Raw genomic sequence first — 24335 nt, forward strand, 5'->3', positions numbered from 1 at the left:
GTTATATCTCTAAAGTTATACTTTCCGAAACTGTATTAGGAATAGGCCTACAAAGATATTCGTGGGAGAGATGATTATTCATTTTGTAAAACATAACCAATTTTGAATTGCATCTTCTGTCTTTTCAAACCAACTGTTTGTTTCATTGTAAATTTTCTGATGACTCGTCTCGCCACATGTGGTTTTAAGAGAATTTTAAGTTGAATTTTTCCAATAAATAAGCTTGTTTATTATAATTAGTACAGTTGTCCTTAATATGACAACTATCTTCAAAAATTGGTAAATAGAGGTTATCACGCGAGTGTGTTTGGGGATGGTAAATAGCCTGCATTAGGAATAAACATTGTATTTAGCGAGCATTGGCGAGCGTGAAAACCTCTTTATCATATAATGTCATTCTTCAATTCTGTGCTTCAAAATCGCTTCCCCTCACTCACAAACATTACATTGGAGATTCACGGGGATTGCGGTTGTCTTTTCAGACACCTGAAACAAAAAGATCAAGATATGCACAAACGGTGATATATAGAGGTTATCACGCGAGTGTGTTTGGGGATGGTAAATATCCTGTATTAGGAATAAACACTATGTATTTAGCTCGCCAAGGCTCGCTAAATACAATGTTTATTCCTAATGCAGGATATTTACCATCCCCAAACACACAAGCGTGATAACCTCTTTATCATATAATGTCATTCTCCAATTCTGTGCTTCAAAATCGCTTCCCCTCACTCACAAACATTACCTAAACATTGCGAGTTTTCCTGGAATGCGCTCATTAATATTTATTACGTGTGATGTGTCAGTCGGGTAGTGACAGTAGCCACTATAGTTCCAACTAAAATCTGTTTCTTATACAGTGGCGAAGCAACATATACGCAAAACAACAATTGTTTTTAATTGCCTTTCGCGGCAATCCATCGGTCTGTCCGCTAGAGTAACTGCCCCTTGTTAAAGGGAAGCTACTCTAACCCTAGTCTATGAGACGTCACGGCCACGATCAGACGTTGTTGACAGTCGGTCTGTCCTGTCATAACTTTAAGAAGTTCAGTCAGATGTACACACAGCGAAACAATATAACAATTCATACATATTTCGCCTAAATCCAACTATTTTTATTTGTGGAAAGGTTTCAAGCCGCAGAGGTCTACAAGAACAGATATGGCTACTGATCCCGCTTGGCTAGGCCTAGTGCCCTCGCAAAATTGTTTCGAAATTTATATCTCCAAAGTTGCCAAAACTTATAAAATGCCTTAGTAACGTCGCAGTCCGACACTGATTTTCAGTATATAAGACTGTTTCTTTTATAATTGCAGCAATTATCTCTGTAGTTTATCCAGATTCACGATGGTTAAATCTGACTCGATCGCCGAATGACAAGTGCGACACCATGTTTGTTTATTAACAGTGAAAGTAGTCCTACTTGACCTTTGATATTTGAATCTCTATCCGCATATGACCCCAACAGATATCGTTTTTATCCGTTAGCTTTATCCGGCCGAGAAACCTACTCAGTATATGATAAATTAAATTATTTGCACACAGTTTCTACGGTATTTCGGGAAAGACGATATTTATAACTTCTAAAACAATTAACCATAGGACAACATTGCCTTGCAATATCATCAATGTGCATTTTCCGCTTACAATTACTTTGTAATGTAATACCTAGGTGCTTAGGACTTTGTACATCTTTGATCTCTGTGCCATTCATATATAAGTTAGGTTTACAACTAGGGTTTACTTTACGGGTAAACTGAATCAATTCAGTTTTATCGGAAATAAATTTAACTTGCCATTTAGCATCCTATTCTGAAATTCTGTCCAAGTCATTATTGAGATCACAAGCGGCTATATCGGGGTCTTCTATGATCACATACAAAGATGTCTCATGAGCAAAAAGTATTTTATCACTATTTCCTTCAACAATGTAATTGATATAGTTAATAAACAACAATGGTACCAAGACCGAGCCCTGTGTCACACCTGCCAAGACAGCTTTTGGATCTGAGCATAGGCCATTTATAACTACCTTTTGATAACGATTTTCTAAGTAACTATCAAATCATCTCAATAAATGTTAACAAATACCATAAAGTTCTAGCTTATAAATTATACCTTTGTGCCAAACTTTATCAAAAGCTGAAATGCGTAAAAATATTGACGTAGGAAAGCTTCAGTGAGGCATTGAATTATGTAACCTTGATCAAAACAACTTGTGAGCAAGAGTCGTATAACGCTGGTCTTCTAATAAAGCACATGTTCGATTGTACCTCAAAAGTTGTTAAATTGAGCTGCTACAATATTGCTCGACATAAAGGAGACTATTTAATTTAGAAAGGTGAAGACACCCGTTGTCATACAGTTTTGTGGAGTGTTTCTGTCACTCAAAACAGTTAATGCACCTGTCCCTTTCATATACATCAAAATCGCGATCAACAGGTCAAATAGTTGATTAAAACATATTTCATTTTGAAAAGACAATGGATCGCACACAAGTTGTGAAGCGTACTTGGTCGTCCCATGCATGGATACATATTACATAAAAATCACATCATGATGCACATTCCATATTTCACGTGCATCACGCAGTTTTCTCACAGTTAAGCATAGAGTTCATAAAAGATCAATTTAAATACGGTTATCAAAACAAAGTTGTTTGATCATTTTATGTGCTTAGGTTTTTTGAATGGTTGTAATAGGTCAGAGCACTCGGAACCTGGTGTCTAATCGTTGAAACGTTTGCCAAGTCGAAATTCTTCTTTGGATACGCTTCATTATAATAGTCATCTTGTCAATGTCATATGTTTCCATTGGCAGACAAGAAGAGAGCTCTACTGTCTGAGTTAGACGACCAGGCTTTGTTGGATCAGAGGGATGTCTATCTCACCCCAGAACAGGAACAAGGTAGGACAAACCTGACCATGCTTATTTCTTTCAAGTAGTCTGTGCCATTTTCTAATGCATAGCATATTGGGGATATATTGACAATTGCAAAGGGAATTGAGAAAATATTCAACTTATCCGAGAGTTCGACACATCCAGAAACAGTTTCACAACGTCATTTACAAGACCAAAATAATGATTTCGTACATGAAAATGTTAGGATATGTCTACAGTAAAGACATTTTAAGTCCCTAGACTCAGAGCGCCGAGAGTTTTACCAGATCATTTTCAATGATTAAACATAGAAATCCTAGTGGGCTAACCTATTTAAACCATTACTAATTTTCATTCAAAGAACTTTATCACCTCAAGAACTCTAAGCTTGACTGTGAGAACACAGCCGTGAGTCAGCCTTGCGAGATGCACGTGAAATGTGTTTCCTGAATCTTTTGCACATGCACCTCGCTCTTTGGCGTGTCTGGTAATGCATGTCCCGGGGGAAGTATACACTTCATGAAGCACAACTTGGCACATTACCAATCACGTAAATATTACTTGCCAATGTTGATGGGCTTATTATGAGCATCACCCTGAACAAGATAAGAGTAATATATTTTGTTATCTGTCTGCTTCTTTGAACGAAAAGCTACCATAGCACAGGTACGTACTCTGCACAGAATAACAAAACGTATTGCATACAGTACATATTTCACCGTCCATAAACGGATAAACAGTTAGTAAGTAAATATTTAGTTGTTCATTTCAAAAAGTTCTATCTGTTACTGGAGTCGTAAGGTGACTGGTGAGCTGTTCCCCAAAGATGTAGCTGGGCAGCGAAGGCAAACTATTGCATTCAAAAGTGGGAGAAATATGACAATCGGTTTAGGAGAAAAGGTACAGGTAATCGATGTGAGGATTGTGAGAATATCCGGGAAATGCCAAACGTAATATATGCCACAAAGCCGGCATTGTTTCTGCTTCTGCTATAGCTGGAATATTGCTTAGCGCACCATTAAACAACAAATGTTCTGACATTTGTTTATAACTATAAATATACATATGCAGTGATTTTTAAATACAAGGAAGCCATCCCATATTAATCTGAAAAAATGTGACAAAATCTGAAATACTGTTCAGAGAGGCGTTACACCCGACTCACTCATCGTGTTTTTCTTACAGAGATAACAGCAGATCTGCAAAGCAAAATCAAAGATGTTGTCAAGGAGGAGGGGCATAAATTCGGTACGAAGTTGGTTGGTTGGTTTATTGTTTTACGCCGCACTCAGCAATATTCCAGCTATATGACGGCGGTCTGTAAATAATCGAGTCTGGACCAGACAATCCAATGACTGATATCACGAGCATCGTTCCAAGCAATTGGGATCGATGACATGCATCAACCAAGTCAGCGATCCTGGGCAACCCGATTCAGTTAGTCGACTGTCATGGCAATCATGGGTTGCTGAAGACCTATTCTATCCCGGATCTTCACGGGTCCAGTATTAAGACTTACCGATATTACTGATATCTTGTTTCACAGTTAACACATGCCAACTGTTGTCTATATTCCATGTTTTGCCATCGCAAGTAACATACACCCTTGGGTGTCGTCATCTAAGCATTCTTTCCTCGGAAGCTGGTTATTGGTTTTCAAAGTAATATGCACGGCTCATTAAGTAATTCTTTTGAGCAGCAGAATCATAAGTCACCTGTAAATCTATTGCTTTATCATATAATGGGTAGTTTCTCGGCTGGATAAAGACAACGGATAAAAACGATATTCGTTGGGGTCATATGCGGATAGTGATGCAAATATCAAAGGTCAAGTAGGACTACTTTCACTATTTATAAACAAACATGGCGTCGTACTTGTCATTCGGCGATCGAGTCAGAATTAACCATCGTGAATCTGGATAAACTACAGGGATAACTGCTACAATTATATACTGAAAATCAGTGTCGGACAGCGACGTAAGTAAGGCATTTGATAAGTTTTGGCAACTTTGGAGATATAAATTTCGAAACAATTTTGCAGGGCACTAGGCCTAGCCAAGCGGGATCAGTAGCCATATCTGTGCTTGTAGACCTCTGCGGCTTGAAACCTTTTCCACAAATAAAAATAGTTGGAATTAGGCGAAATATATATGAATTGTTATATTGTTTCGTTTTGGCGCTGTGTGTACATCTGACTGAACTTCTTAAAGTTATGACAGGACAGACCGACTGTCAACAACGTCTGACAGTGGCCGTGACCTCTCATAGACTTGGGTTAGAGTAGCTTCCCTTTGACAAGGGGCAGTTACTCTAGCGGACAGACCGATGGGTTGCCGCGAAAGGCAATTAAAAACAATTGTTGTTTTGCGTTTGCTTCGCCACTGTATAAGAAACAGATTTTAGTTGGAACTATAGTGGCTACTGTCACTGTCCGACTGACACATCACTCGTAATAAATAATAATGAGCGCATTCCAGGAAAACTCGCAATGTTTAGGTAATATTTACGAGTGAGGGGAAGCGATTTCGAAGCACAGAATTGAAGAATGACATTATATGATAAAGAGATTATCACGCTTGTGTGTTTGGGGATGGTAAATATCCTGCATTAGGAATATACATTGTATTTAGCGAGCCTTGGCGAGCTAAATACATAGTGTTTATTCCTAATACAGGATATTTACCATCCCCAAACACACTCGTGTGATAACCTCTATATATCACCGTTTGTGCATATCTTGATCTATTTGTTTCAGGTGTCTGAAAAGACAACCGCAATCCCCGTGAATCTCCACAGGAACGGAATTAACTGAACAGTAGAGCAAGAAATAAAACAATCTGCAGATTTTAAAAAACACATCACGCCTTTGTTATTGATTAATGAGGTGGGGTGAAATTGGGTTTAACGTCGCGTCCAAGATTGTTGAACTTATATAGCAACGTGCATGCACGTGTATGCGTGTTTCGGCTGCTTGTACTAGTCCGGACTGATGCCTATTTATAGTGCTAGCACACTGAGATACCATGCAGCAGTTTAACATGGATACCCCACTCAGACACAGTATACTGACTCCGAGCCGACCAGTCCTTGTTTTAGCCCTTTAATGCCGAGCGACAGACAGGGTAACAACAAGAACCATCTTTTTACGTCTTTTGGTATGACACGGCCGTGCATCGAACACAGGAGCTTCCGCTCTCAGGGCGGAAGCTCTACCACTAGACCATGGGGGCGGTATTGATGGTCGTTGCTTAAAATCCTTCACACAGGTCTGTCTGGTTCAGATGCGATTATTTGCAGGCCGCCGAAACTAGCCGTTGGTGTTTCTAATGAAATAAAAAGTGTTTAACTTTGTTTACGAATGAAAATTATGAAAGTCTAAATTATCAAAAACGACATAAACAAGAGAGTGGAATGTTTCGACCTAGGAGGACATATTTCAAACCGAAAACAATTCAGCATATCTTAAAACAAATTAGACCCGTGAAGGCTCCAGGGTAGAATAGGTCTTCAGCAACCCATGTTTGCCGTAAAAGGTGACTATGCTTGTCGTAAAAGGCGACTACGGGGTTGGGTGGTCAGCCTCGCTGACTTGGTTGATGCATGTCATCGATTCCAATTGCATGGATCGATGCTCATGATATCAATCACTGGATTGTCTGGCCCAGACTCGATTGTTTACAGACCGCCGTCATATAGCTGGAATATTGCTGAGTGCGGTGTTAAACAACAAAACAACCAATGAAGTGCAAAATAGTGATGAAACTAATGTGAATGAATTGCTGAAAAACTGTCATGACGCCGGGTGTTCGAGACAAGAGCTAAGCATGCCCGACTGCACTGATAGCACCGGCCATTAACACAAGTTACATTAAAAAGTATTTTGTTTGTTGCCTTACGCCGCGCCTTGGAATTCCAGTTACTTCAGTTATTTTCTTCACGCTAGGATAGGATTAATTCATTCTCCACTGAGAGTTATACATTATGGTGGTGGATTGTAAGAAACCTGAAAGAAATCCATAAATATTCACAGTATGCTTATCCTCAATATCACACCTGAAACATTAAACAGGATCATAATGTGTAAATCATTTGATCAAAAATTTATGTGGAGCTTCATTCGTTAATGAGTGGATATAGGTTTACGTCATTCTGAGCAGCAGTTATTAGTATGCATGCAATCTTTTGCAGACTCCCTCTAATGACATTGTTTACATCATTTTCATCGAAGAATGGTTTTGCATATTGATTCAGTGAGTGAGTTGGGTTTAACGACGCTTTTAACATTATTCCAGTTATATCACGGCGTGTCAGCTTAATGTGGGAGGAAAGCCCGAAGTGATGCAGGTCTCAGACGTTTACCACTTCGGTGAAACTCACGAGCACGGGTATGGTGCTGACAAACCTAGAATAATAATCGGGGCGAACCGGGATTCGAACCCACAATCATAGGTTTCTGGCGTGTCCAGGGGACGCAACTCTGCACGGCGAATCGCGGTACCTTAGACGACTGGTCCATTACGTCATTCTGAGTGAGTGAGTTGGGTTTAACATATTCCAGCAACGCCAAGGAACACCAAGAATAGGCTTCACGTATAGCGTTCGTTTGGGGAATCGGACATGGGTCTTCAGCGTGAGAAGAACCACTTTGTTTCTCAAAGATCCTGGAACTTTTAGTTGGTTAGGGTGAAAAAACGATGAAGTATAAAAACAATATTCCAGTTACGTCACGGCGTGTCAGCTTGATATGTGAGGAAAGCCAGAAGTGATGCAGGTCCTAGACGTTTACCACTTTGGTGAGACCCACGAGCAAGGGTATGGCGTTGACAAACTCAAAAACATAATGAGATCTAATCTATTCTAACCAAAGATCCTCAGTTTCTGAAACGCCGAATTCGAAGGGATGCAGTTAAACGACTCGCGGCGTCTTAGACGACACTTAGAGACTATTGATAAAGAATAGAAACTGAATTAAGCGTCTTTACATTTAGTATCGATGAAGTGGGTATTGCTGAATTGGATATTACAGAAACGTACCGACGGTACAAGGTAGAGAAATGTACCCTATTCCAAGCAGGCGTACCGAACAGTACACTGACTTGCCATTCATGACACCGAAGGGGTAAGCTTTCCTCACACATTAAGCTGACACGCCGTGATGTAACTGGAGTGCTGTTTAAACATACGTTAAACCCAACTCACTCACTCACTCACTCTCACTCACTCCTAATGGTCGTCCAACATCATATTCTAGTGTATAAGGAATTTAATCAAAATACTTATTGTTCAACTCGAACTGTAAGGAATTGCGTGTCTTATCTTATTACCGCTCGTACACAAAAAACAACACGGTACTTTATCTTCAGATATTAATTACATACAAGATTAGAGGTTACACCTATCAATTCGCTATCCACAGACAGAAACAGGACGTTTGCCGATTACAAACCTGAAAGAAATAATAATAATGACTCGGAATATGACAAAATAAAATCAATTACAGTAAACTACGATTATAACGAACACGCTTATAACGAACTGACGAATAAAACGAACTACTTGCTGGTCCCGACTACTTGCTGTAGTCAAGCTGTATATGAACTTATAACGAACTACGGTTATAACGAACTAACATAAGTAGTCCCTTTGGGTTCGTTATAACCGTAGTTTACTGTATCAGGAATACAAAATGCATCATCCGACTATCAGTTCTGCTTTGACGTAACAGATAATGAGTATAAATAATTAGGAGCTTTCAGTTAACAGGTTCACGCGAATGACTATTTAGGCATTGTCAGATTTTCCTAAACACTTAATGGATGCATTCTGAGTTGTCATGCGAATAGTATTCCCCGCAGCCAAGGCCCTGATATATGTTTACATTCATCTTGAAGTTGCTTAGATACAAGACTTAGTACACTATTCAATACGTTATTGTCCTCCAGTTTCGTAACGGTATGTACTATCCATTTCAAATTTAAATATATTTCTTGGCAAAGGCGAAATCTAACCGAATGGTTTTGATCTTCCAATTATAACAAATGTTTTCTTACGTTTCTACATTAAATTGGCAAGATTTAAAATGAATAAGACTGTGAAGCTGAAATTAAAATATGTGGAGAAGAATGACTAGTCAGATTCAGAATAAGATGGCATATTCTTGAAATATGATACCGTATTCGACGTAATAAGCGCCCAGGGCGCTCTCAAAATTAGAAATAGGTGGCTCTTATTAGATTATTGACCTCGTGGTGTAGCGGTAGAGCGTCCGCCCAAAAGGGGAAGGTCCGGGGTTCGATCCCCGGCCGCGTCATACCAAAAGACGTTAAAAGATGGTACTTGGTGTTACCCTGTCTGGCGCTCGGCATTAAGGAGCTAAAACAAGGACTGGTCGGCTCGGAGTCAGTATACTGTGTATGAGTGGGGTATTCATGTTAAACTGCGGCATGGTATCTCAGTGGGCTAGCACTATAAATCGGCATCAGTCCGGACTAGTACAAGCAGCCACACAAACACACACACGTACATGCACGTCGCTATATAAGTGCAATAATCTTGGACGCGACGTTAAACCCCATTCCACCACCACCATTAGATTATTATTTTGGTGAAAAAAACAGAGTTGAAAGATAACTTTTGTTGTTTATGCTGACAGCCTGAAATGTTTATATACGAGAGATACATTTTTCCAGAATTTAATTGCCCATAATTAAGGGTGCATATAACACACGAGTACGTATTATACGCGAATAAATAAGTCTTGTGTACATCGATCAATCGGAAGGGGTACTAATTGGTATTGTTCACTAGCGAATATATTAGTAAATATCGCCGTGGGTGGTTATTAGAGCGGGGCGCTTATTACGTCGATTACGGTACTAATAGTTACCGAATTTGTTTCTCTCCTGTTCAACAATGTGTTCGATTTTTTTGGCAAGATGTTGCTTTATCTCTAAAACTTACAACAAGAACTTTTGGGATGTTGTGTGTAAGATGTTCCCAGTGTGTACTGTAGGTAATACAAATGTAATCTTCACACATGTTTCACATTGCTGTCGTCATCTAAATGTCCTTGCACAAGTTTACGAGCGCCTAGGTCAGTTTGCAATCCAGCAAAGTCATTTCAAACATAGTTTGTTTGCCTGTAACTCAGATTGTATCATGTATATCGATCGGCTGATGAATACCCTATTAATACAACGACACCATAACCATACAACGACAACGTCTCACTTTGATACAATAAAAAGCAACGAAAACAATTTCAATAATCTTAATAATCTCTACAATTACTGAATTAGATTTTAAAGAAACGGATTAAAGAGAGAAGTGCTGTAAAGATCAGGACTACTGCACAAATGTATGTAGCAAGACACACTATATTTAATAGTTTATTGGGGGCGGTCGAAGAGGTTAGTGGTTAAAGCGTTCGCTCGTCACGCCGAAGATCCGGGTTCGATTCCCGACATGGGTACAATGTGTGAATCCCATTTCTGGTGTCCCCCGCCTTGATATTCCTGGAATATTGCTAAAAGCGGCGTAAAACCATACTCACTCACTCAAAGCGCTACACCATTATTACCCCGGTCACTGCATCAGTGTGCACTCGTTTTAATTCTCATCTCCCTATAGAGTATACAACCCAAGCTTTCTGTGGGGCGCTAGAACAGTCACATTACCATTTCATCCATACGGGAACTCATTCACAGGTTGGTGAACAGAGGCATACTTCGAACAAGGCCACTTGCCTATGGAGACACTACATGTGCTACATGTACTTCAGTGGGGACAGGACCGTAGCCCCAGAAACTCTCAGGAGTATGTTCGCAAAAAGGGTAGCATGACTTGCTTTGCTCGTAACACCCTCTAATCACTCAATTGTCTACGAAAACCTGAAGGTTCCAATTTAGTAGCATATTTATATTTGTATATATTTAAATGATATATATTGAAATCGAAATTTCTCGTTATTTCAGTCAATTTCTCAAAATTTCGAGTTCTTTTACGTTACTTCGATTACTTTATCGTTATTTCAGTTATTTTCTCGAAATAAAGAGGTTTTTTTATCGTTACCTCGAATATTTTCTCGGTATTTCAAGTTTATTTACAAAACTCGAAATTTCGAGAAAATAATCGAAATAACGAGAAAAAAATGGAATTTCGAGTTTTGAAACAAATCTGAAAACAACGAGAAAATAATCGAAGTTTCCATTTTAAAATATATATTTAATACTATCAAAGGGGCATCATCAGGCTTTCGTAATTTTTCACTTTCTGGTGTACTCAGAAGGAAACACTGTCACGGTGCAATAAATATAAAACGTCAGAGAACAAGCGTCCGTAAAATATTGACATGTAGATACTTACGATACCGACTGAATTTCCTGACGATAACGTTTCAATGCGGACATTTCTTTTTTGAAAACCCGTCATCCGTTTCTTCAAGGACAGCGATATTACCGTAAATACGTAGGCCTCTTATTCCAAGCCCTTTTGGATTGAAATTTAGTTTTGTGATGATTTTTGCAATGGAGAATGTAGAAGGCAGATATTATTGAGTGTAAGGTATAATATAGATAGCATTCAAAAGCGAAACTTCTAAATTGTTCTTCTATTCTCCAGCAATGTCTTGAAATATATTAAAGTATGTATAAATCGTGTTCGTATGAGCAAAGTGAGTATGGTTTTACGCCGCTTTTAGCAATATCCCAGCAATATCACGGAGTAGGGCACCATAAATGGGCTTCACACACTGTACCCATGTGGGGAATCGATCCCCGGCATTCGGCGTGACGAGCGAACGCTTTTACCGCTAGGCTACCCCACCACCCCTGTTTGTACGATGATATAATATTATGTGAATGAAACGCCGCATTGAACATTATTTCAGTTATATCACGGTCTGTCAGGTTCAAGCCCAGCTCATTGTACAATTCAGACTATATCATAAGCACTTAAAAATGTGTTGGAATGTAAACACATACAAGACAATGTTAAGAAATGTGTTTAAATCCTAAACGGAATACACATTTAGTGTGTTCTATCTAATCATGTTTATGGTATAAGTGAGTGAGTTGGGCTTAACGCCGCTTTTAACAATATTCCATTTATATCGCGGCTTGTCATCTTAATGTGGGAGGAAAGCCCGAAGTGATGCAGGTCTCAGACGTTTACCACTTCGCTGAAGCCCACGAGCACGGGTATCGTGCTGACAAACCTAGAATCATAATCGGGGCGAACCGGGATTCGAACCCACAATCATAAGTTTCTGGCGTGCCCAAGGGACGCAACTCTGCATCTTTAGACAGCGACTGGTAAACACTCAAGCAGTGTCAAGAAAAGTCTACCTCTGGCTTTGTCACCCCAGCCGAGGTCCAGACTGTGTTAACAGGCCGTGTGTTCAGACATTAACTTTTCTGTTAAAGATTCAAGAACGTTGGTCCGCCAATTGACTTTTCGAAACTAGAAAGGAGCCAGTGAATTCGATTGGGATCAGCGACAAATGAACTTTCGTGAATGGTGGTGCCACATTGTGGCCATGTGCAGTGACATTTGACATTTATGCATCGCTATTAATTAATTCTACATTGTATTTGAATAATATGTCGTGATATTTATGCTTTGTGGTTACATGAAGTAACATAGGATCATTTCTCTTATTCTTTACCATGTACATACATTTTGACTGTTAGAGTATTCGCTGTTTTCCGGATCTTTACAAAAAAATTGAAATTGATAACAATTTAATATATGGAATGATCGATCCTGTTTTACTTCTATTGTGTTTAGTGTGATTGTATTTTACGTCTCAGGCCTGAACTCATGCTTATGTCTTCCGAGCTGTTGGCAGCTCTTGTCCACAGGCGGAGGATGTTATAAGGTTAAAAATGCATCTCAAAAACATTAGAAAATGGTAACAAATAAAACCGCTATAGCTGCAATGAGGAGTGGCGTTAGATGTAGTTTGTGACAGAGAACTTTTAGTTCGAAAGGAATCAATAGATAAAAGACATTTCCATTTATCACAAGTGTATTCTTGATATTTCATATTTATCATTGGATTGGTTCCAGGTTATCGTCCATTAGGTAATGAAACAAGCAGAGAGATACAAGGTAGTATTTCATTTGGAGCTTCGGAGCGAGTCACAAAATCAATAGAGAGATGAGCAATCTGGCACGACGGCTTTTGTATTTTTCCGATTACGACACACATGAGTTCATGGTCAGATCTAACTTTTAACGAATCAAAATGAGGTATTGTGACATGTGACAACGACAGGCCAGGCCCGAACACTATAAAATGATACTTTAACATTAGGAGAGGAGAGCGCGGTTTGCAATCGATCGAGTCGAATCCCGATCGTTGAAAGTTTTCCCCAGTTAGTGACGAGTCTGGCCGGTCTGATCCTGTCCTGTATTGACAGATGTTCTGAGAGTAAGTAAAACTATGTGAGTATAAAGCTGGTGTTGTGTTTCTTTATTATGCGAGTATGAATGCTGATAGAGACAACTTGGAGTAAGCGTCGTTAGACCAATCACTCCTTGACAGAGCCGAGCCGCTGCGGACGAGGCGAGGGGGAAAGTCATGGCGTAATTGACCATGATGACCAGGAACGGCAATACATTTAGTAACTGTAGTGGTGTCGCACTGGACGCCGGAAAGCAGTTACGACATTGTGGAGTATGCGGGTTTTCTCTTGAACAAAATGTTTAAGACGATCCCATTCTTTGTTTTTCCTATTGTCGTTCCGTGAGTCATGTCCATGTGTAGGACTTCCCTTCTACCGAGGACACCTTTCTCCGCCCCTCATCCCCTCCCCCGCCCGCATCCGCTCCGCCCTAACAGAGATTACGGAAGTCCACATGGCAATCGATACTCTGAGCGAACAGTTTGCAACGTTTTTTGGCGACATTTGCTTTTTCGCCGTCCGAGATCAATAATTTTCACGAGAGTCAGAATCAGTATCCCCAATCCCTCGGACCATATCCTCCCTACCTAACTTGACCGTGTGAACAGACAGGACAAGAGTTTCAGCACCAGCTGGACCAACAGCTACGACACTTGCCGTAAAAGGTGACTTGCCGTAAAAGAAGCGACAAACGGGATCGGGTGGTCAGGCTCGCTGACTTGGATGATGCATGTCATCGATCCCATCAGTGTGGCGTTAAACAACAAACTAACCAACCAACCAATCTTATATTTATGTGATTGTGTACCTATTAAAATACAGTCTGTTTTTTGTGCATCAAATCTACTGTGAAGTGAATCATATGGTATGGAGTGTGAAACGTGATATGACATTTCTTGGTTTTGTTTGTATCTATGGATTGAGAGTATCTGCAACTGTATCTATTAAATCTGTTATTACGCATTTGACAAAATCAGACGGGAATAGTCAGCGAAACACTCTAAATCTTTGATACAAAATACACAATGATAATTGTAATACTGAATGGTTCTGTGAATGTAAAAAAAACTTACACTACATATTTCTTGAATAGACAATGCCTTTAAATACAGCATATGCCATATTTTGGATTACACTTTCTTGGTAAAGTACAAACTCTAGTATGTTTATGGGTGGAATCCTCACTCTGAGAGTAAGGCACCTAATCGCCTGCACACAAAGCCAATTACCTCTGTCTTGTCGTAACTTCGACCATGGTAGCAGAGCCAATTACACTCATCTTAGGGGTACACAAAATACGTGATCTAGGCAAGCAGATGTTGGATTTCTATGTTATTAAAGCACTGGTGACTGAGTGGGTTTATATGTGCTGGCGAGTAAGTGCCTCTCACTCTGAGATTGAGTAATCTCAAAAATAACATTATATTTGTTTATTATGTTTGACTAATCGCGTTGGACGTAACCGCATACACCTACGAACCACAGCTGGTCGTGCGTTGCGAGTAAAGATATCGGTTGGATAGACTCGGTGACTTGGTTGATTGCGTGTTATGATGTCAATCACTGGATGGCTGGCCCAGAGTCAGTATACTGTGTCTGAGTTAGGCATTCATGTTAAATTGTGTCATGGTAGCTCAGTGGGCTAGCACTATAAATACGACATAAGTCCAGACTAGCCACACACACACGTAAGGCTTTGTGAACATTTGAGAAAGGAGATTATTGTAACACTGGTAACTTATTTAATAAATGTTTGGTTCAGTATGGGTCATGTGAACTAATAATGATTTGAACAAAAATGCAAAAAAAGAATATCCACAAGTTACATCATTTAACAAACACACATACACACACACACACACAAACACACATGTACATGTACACACACACACACACACACACACACACACGCACGCACGCACGCACGCACGCACGCGCGCGCGCGCGTACATGTACATGCACGTCGCTATGCAAGTGCAACTATCTTGACGTTTAACCCAATTTCACCTCACCTCACCTCACCTCACACCCAGAGATCTGCAGCACTTCGGGCTTTCCTCACACATTAAGCTGACAAGCCGTGATATAACTGGAATAATGTTAAAAGCGGCGTTAAACCCGACTCACTCACACACATACAAACTGAAGGTACACGCCTGTATTTAGGCTCAAAACCTTTAAGCCTCGTACACGTGTTGTTGTTGTTGTTGTTGTTGTTGGTGGTGGTGGTGTTGGTGGTGGTGGTGGTGGTGGTGGTTTGTTAAACTCAGCAATAATCCAGCTATATGACAGATATGTTGAACAGTGAAGCGTAATCATAATGATAGAGGTCGTAAGGTTTCAGACCCGTGAAGATCCGGGGTAGAATAGGTCTTCAGCAACCCATGCTTGCCGTAAAAAGGGACGAGGGTTGTCGTAAGAGGCGACTAACGGGATCTGGTGGTCAGGCTCGCTGACTTGGTTGACGCATGTCATCGATCCCATATGCGTGGATAGATGCTCATGATATTAATCACTGGATTGTCTGGTCCAGTATTTACAGACCGACGTCATATAGCTGGAATATCGCTAAGTGCGGCGTTAAACAACAAAACAACAACATGCAAACTGTACACGCTTGTATTTAGGCTTAAAACCTTTCAGCCACACCTCGTACCTATGTTGTACAGTGAAGCGTAATCATTAGTATAGATGTCTTAAGGTTTCATTGTCAGGGAGTCATCACATCATATTAAAAGAACTCAATGACAAGAACGATGATATTCTGTATGTACACTGTAAGACCGTAACAGTATGTTCTCTACAACTCTATGTGAAAATGAGAACAAATAGAATAATAAACACAGATAAGTTTGGAGCCTGAACATATTTGATAATCGCTTTATAAACAGCAAACCCATGAAAGGATGCCAAGTGGAATAATGAAACAGAATTAAAACATGCTGAAATTGATTAAATGAAAAGCTTAAAAGTTATAGATGAAAAGATATATCTCGTATTATCTCTGATTTTCAGCGATATATACGTGTAATTTTCAAGACATGTTTTCCTTTTACACTCTCTATGGAATCTGTTTCGGCAGATACATGTACTCGTGTATTCTGATATACTGATGAATCTCTGCTCTGGCATGGAGTTTTTTTTTATTTACTACATGATAATTGAGTGTTCCATTGAATGGCACATGTTTCGTATATTGTTTTGTTTTCAGATGTCACCTTTTTCAAACGTGTTGCTCGCGGAGGATGTAGACAGCTGTCACTGATGATTCCTGCTTAGTTTGTGTTAGATATGTCCAATGTGTAATTTCTAGTTGACACCCTCGTAAAATGGCATCGAAATCTTTTGCGAATATTACTATTGTTTAGATATATATCTCGTGTGCATGCGTTTATCAAATTTTACTTTTTGTATAACGCCGCACTCAACAATAGTTGCCAGTAAAACAGATTGCGACGACAGGCATAGGGTGCTGGGACCAAAAACACAATAGCAACAATAGCACATCTAACTTTCATAGGTAATATACACTATGACAATGATGAGGGGACAAAAGTATCAGTCGTCGTGTGAAAGTGAGTGAGTTAAAATTTAAGGTCACATCGGCAATATTTCGGCCATATGGTCGAGTTAAAGACATTTAACCATATACTGTGCTATTGTGTTTTCAAGTATTGTAGATTAATCATATCAATTATTGGTTTTGTTTGGAATGGTATATGATGTTAACTGAGATCTAGGTTGCGCCTGATTTATTATCTGCTATATGATCGAGCTAATAGATCCATCTATAGAGAGAGCTGTATTTCATTTATCGTGTTGCATAATGTTACGATACCAGACTGTAATGTGATTACTCCTTGTATAGTTATACAAATACTGTAAATATCATTATGCATATATCATTAATGTAGACTGAGGCTTGAAAACATAATTATGCCAGTTAGATAGCATTTATTGGCTTTAAAGAATAAGTAATAATCTTATGATCGTGATGATGATGCATTCTCTGTAATGTAATCATAATATTTGCAAAAAGGTTTTTCATCTAAAATACGTACAGAGGCATTTTGCAGCATGTGTACTAATTGTCTGGTATATTTTTTTACTTTAACTTGTTTAATTTCTGTGACTGTAGGTGCATAGCCATAGAGGCTTTACACTGTCTGTTTTGCACCATTCTGATACAATAGATGCTCCCTTGAGTATTTGTTTTTACTGCCAGCGAGTGACCCGCGATGGTCAGAGAGTTTGAGAAGTGCGGAAATTCAACTGTTGAGATGTGTTACATGGCCGAGATCCACTCTTCAGGTACAGAAAACATGAATATGAGATAATATTAAGATTTATTGGCATTTCATAAGCTGTTGTCATTCAATTTCTTACATTTATTGGAAAGTTGAAATATTTAGCCACGTGCGATCGTGTATCCTATCTTCGTTGTAGAGGTGCGCGCTATTGCAGGAAAATTTTCATATGTAGCAAGTTTTATGTCATAAAACCAGTGTTATTGGGATTATTAATTGATTTAGAAACAACATACTGCACACATGGTCAGTGTTAATGCTTTATTTTCATATTTTTGTGTAGAAATATGACATTTTCAAAGTTGCACGTAGCAAGGGAGCGGTCATTGTATTACAGTGTAAGGTACCATGCTATTGCTGTGTTGCAATTATATTATAAAAGAGTACTTCAGCATGTTTAATAACATGTATTGTCATGACAGTAAATGGTGAATACATTCAATAACATTGTATCATTCTGTAATTTTCAGAACCCCTGGAAAAGTAAATTCCGTGTTAGAAGAAATCTCGGCTTTGTAATATCTGAATGATTCTTTTTAATAATTCCTACCAGGTTTCTTTTGACCATTTGCCCAGCCTTAATTACTGACAGTGCGGTATTAAACAACAAATATGAAATGCTTAGCTTTTTTTGGACATATTGTCACCCAAACATGAATTTTAAATAATATTGGGAGACATACACAGTACATCAGAATGAGACAGCACACCAATTAATTACTGTTTATTCACGGTATCCAACATGTCAAGCGACCACCTCCCCACCTCTCCAACATATACTCAACAACAAAAGTTCCTGTGACACCAATATTTTAGTATATATTTCAAACAAGTAAAGTTTGGTTTTTAGTATTGTATTACACGTATGGAATCAAGTCACAAAAACGTAACTGCTACAGAGAAGCATGAATTCCATGCAAAAGTTGACTTTTATGCAAGCCCAATGCATTTCTCTAACCAGGACTGGGTATAAAAACATGTGCGTTAACGGGATTCCATTTGCATTGTTTAGCATCGTGCTGACAACAACCACTCAGAAAAACAACAAAATTACGCAATTATTCAACATTACGAAATGCCACGCCTGTCCGAAAATGAGCGTCTGCGGGCCATTGGTATGCTTGAAGCAGGATTGAGTCAACGTGACTTTGCAAGACAATTTAACGTCCACAGAAACACTATTTGGTGTTCATGGCAACGTTGGCAACAGACGAATGCAGTCAGAGACCAGAGTGGCAGGCCACGCGTAACCAATAATCGACAAGACAACTGGATTCGAACAACACACCTACGAAATCGATTCCAGCCAGCAACAGTGACTGCAAGAAGCATCCTTGGCCTTCGACGAATATCTTGACAAACCGTACGTCGCCGCCTCAGATGTGCAGGGATTGTCGCCAGAAGACCCGCCAGACGTCCAATTTTGATAGGAAACCACCGTCAAGCACGTCTACAGCGGTGCAGACAGCGTCTACGCTGGACGGCCATGCAGTGGGGACAAGTTCTATTCACTGACGAGTCTCGTTTTCACCTCAGCCACAGCGATGGACGGATTCGAGTGTACTGACGTCGAGATGAACGTGACGTCAATCATTGTGTCATGGAAGGAGATCGGTTTCGGGGGCGGCAGCGTTATGGTATGGGCCGGGATTACAGCAAGACAGAGGACCCGTTTGATAGTGGTAGTCGGATATCTCAATGGACAGCGCTTCCGCGACGAGGTCATCATTTATAACTCACTATAAAGAAAGTCAAATATAAGATAATACTTGTTCAAAATGTTAAGCTTGATGGATAACAACTCACGTGATGAGTAAATTACAGCAAAAAAAAACAAGTTTTTTGGATGTTAGATAAAACCTACAATTGAATATCAATTCCCTTTCCTACGTGAGTGTACATATCATTATGCTTCAAGAAAATACAAAGATCAGTATTTCATTTGCAATCCATATATCCCATCCCTTGGGCACGCCAGAAACCTATGATTGTGGGTTCGAATCCCCGTTCGCCCCTAATTATGTTTCTAGGTTTGTCAGCACCATACCCGTGCTCGTGGGTTTCATGCTCGAGGTGGTAAACGTCTGAGATCTGCATCACTTCGGGCTTTCCTCCAACATTAAGATGGCACGCCGTGATATAACTGGAAAACTGGTAAAAGCGGTGTTAAATTGAACTCATTCACTCAGTCCACATCTGCAATGACCGTATCCTTTCTACATGGCACCATGTCACTGCGTTGTAGGCTAAACCTTAATATTTTACCTCCAAATACGTATGCTTTCTACACCTAAATCTCCCCCTCCCAGTAACAGAGAGATAAGCGACGACAGATGTGAATTAAACTGTTATGTCCTGGACAAGAGCGGCAAAGCGTGATGCACATTTCTGAATTTCTGAAATGTCAGCGATACATGATAGTACTGATATCCAATCGATTGTCCAGTCAAGTCCAATGTGAAGTGTAACATGCAGGATGTAAAATATGATATAAAACACCTCTTGGTTTGATTTGTATCTACGAAGTAACATTTGTTGTCACGAGCTATAACGGAAATCGGTTAATACGCATTTGACAAAATCATAGGGCAATATTCAGCGAAACACTCCACATCTCTGATACACAACACACAATGATAATTGTAAGACTGAATGGTTCTGTAAATGTTTACAAAACAATAAACTTATAGAATATGTTTCTTGAGTAGACCGTGGTTTTTAGGAAGTGGTCAAATAAAACATGTTATATTTGAGATAACACTTTCTAAGTAACGTGCAAATTCTGGTACTTTTTTTGGAGGAGACCCGTCCGGGAGTCGAACCCACAAAGATAGTAACATGTGACCACTTTCATAATTGCATTGTCTAGTCATAGCTTCGGAACCGAGCCGAGGCAATTAACACTAATCAGAGGGGTACACAAAGTACGTGATCTAGACTAACAGTTGTCGGACTTCTACTTTATTAAAGCCTCGGTGGCTGAGTTGATTGGAGGTGCTGGATGGCTCGCAACCCGGATGAAACTTCACCCCCCCCCAAAAAAATTGTACTGTACGAAGGAAGTGTAGTTTCAAATCACAGGAACTCGTTATTGGTCAGTAAATAAAAATATATACCCCCTATATGTAAGTAGAGAAAAGGAGCGTCACTCGCCAACTTGCCGGTTTGTTTACATTCGATATCCAAGGCGATTTTTTTATTATTCGCTTATTGACAAGCGCATTTCTGGCCGTAGATTGATCGATAACACATTTCTACACATGTACAAGTCATCGACATTCGATTAATGTCCCTTACTTACCGAAATATCGACAGTTTGTTTCGCGAGCTGGGAAAATGTTACCAACCCCGAGCGGAAGTAGATTGCAAACGCGGGCACATTAAGCTGACACGCCGTGATATAACTGGAATACTGTCAAAAGCGGCGTTAAACCCAACTCATTCACTCACTCAAAACGACGGACATTCCCACAAAAGATGATGAGCTTGGAACGTTCTCTCTTTTCTTTCTTTTTTTTGAATTAAACATATGTATTCACAAGGAGTGAACGGGATTGGGGGACAAGTTCTTCCAACTTAGAATGCCCGCTTCTTGGTATTTACAAAAATTTCAAAATTTCAAATTCAATATATATGCATACAACACTATAGTTGTGGTGGTGGCAGTTGGATGACTATTGGAGTTCAGATTGGAGATACAGTAACTACGGTTATAACGAACTAAAAGGGACCAGTATGTTTAGTTCGTTATAACCGTAGTTCGTCATAAGCATATAAACAGCATTTATACATCAAATGGCCAGGACTAAAAGATAAGGTCGTTATATCCGTCAGTTCGTTATAAGCGTTTTCGTTATAAACGTAGTTTACTATACTTTGTTTCAGCGCGGTGGGCAGTTTTGTCCAGTTACATCAACAGAGAATACCTAGTCACTTTGATATCTGCAGAAATATGATGTCTGGTTGTATATTTGGTTCAAATGCAGACTGTAAGCATAGACAATATTGTACTGATTACATGCAAACTGAACGGTACACGCTTGTATTTAGGTTCAAAACTTTTCAGCTTCCCCTCGTACCTGTGTTGTATAGTGAAACATAATCATCATGATGGAAGTCTGAAGGTTTTATTGTCAGGTCAGTGTTCAGAATGCACTAATCTGTCCCAGGAGAGATTCATTGACTATGTTAAGAAATGCCAGAAGTGAGGCATTGATCCCCATCAAAATCTAAAGATACAGAACATAGACCATCATCGTCCAAGAAACCCAAGCGTGTAACAAAGACTAGCCGTCGTCCATCTGTAAAATCTGTGGTTAAGCAAACGACACCAGCCACGATTATTTCCCTCTCAGTGGAAGAAGATACAGTGTCGGACAGTTTCTTTTACACGACGAAGTTACCGCCGTTTCTTCACAATGTATCATCAGTGATCCGCCGACCATGACGAACTCCCAGTCAACAAATACGTCGCACACATGTATGGTGCTGGCAGTAAATATAAACCAGTCTACTGAGTTATTCCGACTACACCTACAGAGACTAATTTCGAGTCTGATAGCGACAGCGCCGACTGGAAGAGTAGAGAATACGATCTCGATTTCGACCTAAGGAAGAACGACATCAAAACAAGGGTCAACATTCAGAGTCGACTTCTACAGAGTCAACATTCTACGGAGAGGTCGACATCGAACCAGGGTCTACCCTCTAAGGGTCGATATTCGTCAGAATGATGTTCCAAGGGTCCACATTCTTCAGAGGGTCGACATTCCACTGATCGTTAGTCAAGGGTCGACATTCCAAGGAACGCGCTTCCTCCAGTCATCGATCTCGAGATCGTTCTGACAAGACAAGAGTCTGACATCCTAAGGGTCGACTTTCAGATCACTCCCGTCGATAGTCTATAGAGCACACTTCGACATCGAAGCAAGGAGGAGATTATTCTGACGACCGATTGTTTGGACATGGCTATACAGATTGACATTGTCACCTCGACCAATCGCGTTCGTCGGACTCAGATTTTCAACGTCATCTGGATCGACAATCTTCTTGACACTACGGATATGGAAGAGATATCGAATGGGATCGGCTTCAATCTCCATCTCAGGGATACCATCCAATGCCTTTCTATCCTTTATCCTACTCCAGATTGATATGGAGATTATCGAAATCGACCCTACCCAGAATATCCTTTGACAATAGGTTTCTATTGATACACTGAGGATCGACAAGAGGAGAAAGGTCGAGCCTCCTCTCAGTCACTTTCTGAGACTCCGGTAGAGATAAATACAGAGCGATCACCAGACAAGTCGCATACCCCGGTCATTACAACCCCCAGTGATGAACCCTACTATCATTACGGTTCCATAAGTATCGAATCCCCTACCTACTTCAGAGGATCACAGAGACCAACTATCTGAACAGATTGGATCGCCTCTACAATCCCTTTCTACAGTCGGGAAATACTACAGGGGATATTGCTTCCTCGACCTTATATCATCAGGTACGGAGCTCAGGGATAGGACTTTCATCACACCAACCCATCCAGATAATTCTCCTGAAAACCAGACTTCGCCTCATTCATCTACAGGCAGTTTCGCCCAGGCAGATCCGTCCTTTATCTTCACCTTGATCGCGAATAATCTTTACCTTAACCAGAGCACATCAGAGGAGGACTTTACTAAGGTTTCATGATGACATCAAATGTAGCTCAACCCATCACTCTACCTCCCACGGCGATTATTACTGACCTATCTAAGAAGTTACATCAGGCATTCGTAACTTTCCGTAGATAGAAGGAAAAACTACCGATGCCTAGGTTCAACTTAGTGGAGACAGAGACTCGTGGGATAGCCAACTGGTCAACTTCACCAGAGCTGGATGGGAACAGTGCGTCTATCGCCCCAAAGCGATGGCTACATCTGCAACTGATAAAGAGCTAGACCATCTGGATATGACGATTAGGCGGACCCTACCTTCACTATCCATGATATTGTCGGCTATAGAAGCAATAAGCATGTCTGTGACTCACGCAAAGACTTTTAGAGGTAGAATATATTAGAGAGACTTTCAGCCTTATCCAGAGCAAGTACCAGGACGTGCTGGAACTAATTACTCATCAGAAGAGAATTACTGTCCGTGGGAAGAGCACCACAAGGTACGACTCTGCCAGATGCCTTGGACATCTTCACAACTGTCCGACAACAGAATACAAGACGTTGCCAAAGAAGTTTCTATGAAGACTCATCACCAAGTGTCGGCAGGTCTCCTTAGACTCCAGAGGCAGCAGCTGGAGGACCAACAGAGGCAGGACAGGAGACGACCCCAGTTTAATCCATCTTACCAAGATCTCCGCAATGTGGTACGTCGCAAGAATGGGTCTTTGTATGCCAGACGTCGAGATAGAGTCTGAAATTACAAGGGCTCTCAACTGAGATCCTTCTCAGCAACAAACGATACCGGAGACTCACCCAAATGGTATTTGAACGTAATATTACGACACTTGACGTCAGCAGAATATGAGCCCTGGGCAGAAAAAGTCTTTGAGCATGTCATGCTGAGATACACGCCTTGGATGTTAACAGGATTCAATTCGTTAGGCTCAGACAGGGCATGGGAGTGCGATGGAATTCCATTGCAAAGAATTAACTCCCTGGTCAACAAGGGATGTTTTCCAATCCGGCACTGACCTTTATTCTACATGGATGGAGACGACATATCACTATGTCCTGTTTGAGCTTTA

Source organism: Haliotis cracherodii, unplaced genomic scaffold (assembly GCF_022045235.1).
Source record: "Haliotis cracherodii isolate W230 unplaced genomic scaffold, xgHalCrac1.p SCAF_39, whole genome shotgun sequence".
In the NCBI taxonomy this organism is placed as follows: domain Eukaryota; kingdom Metazoa; phylum Mollusca; class Gastropoda; order Lepetellida; family Haliotidae; genus Haliotis; species Haliotis cracherodii.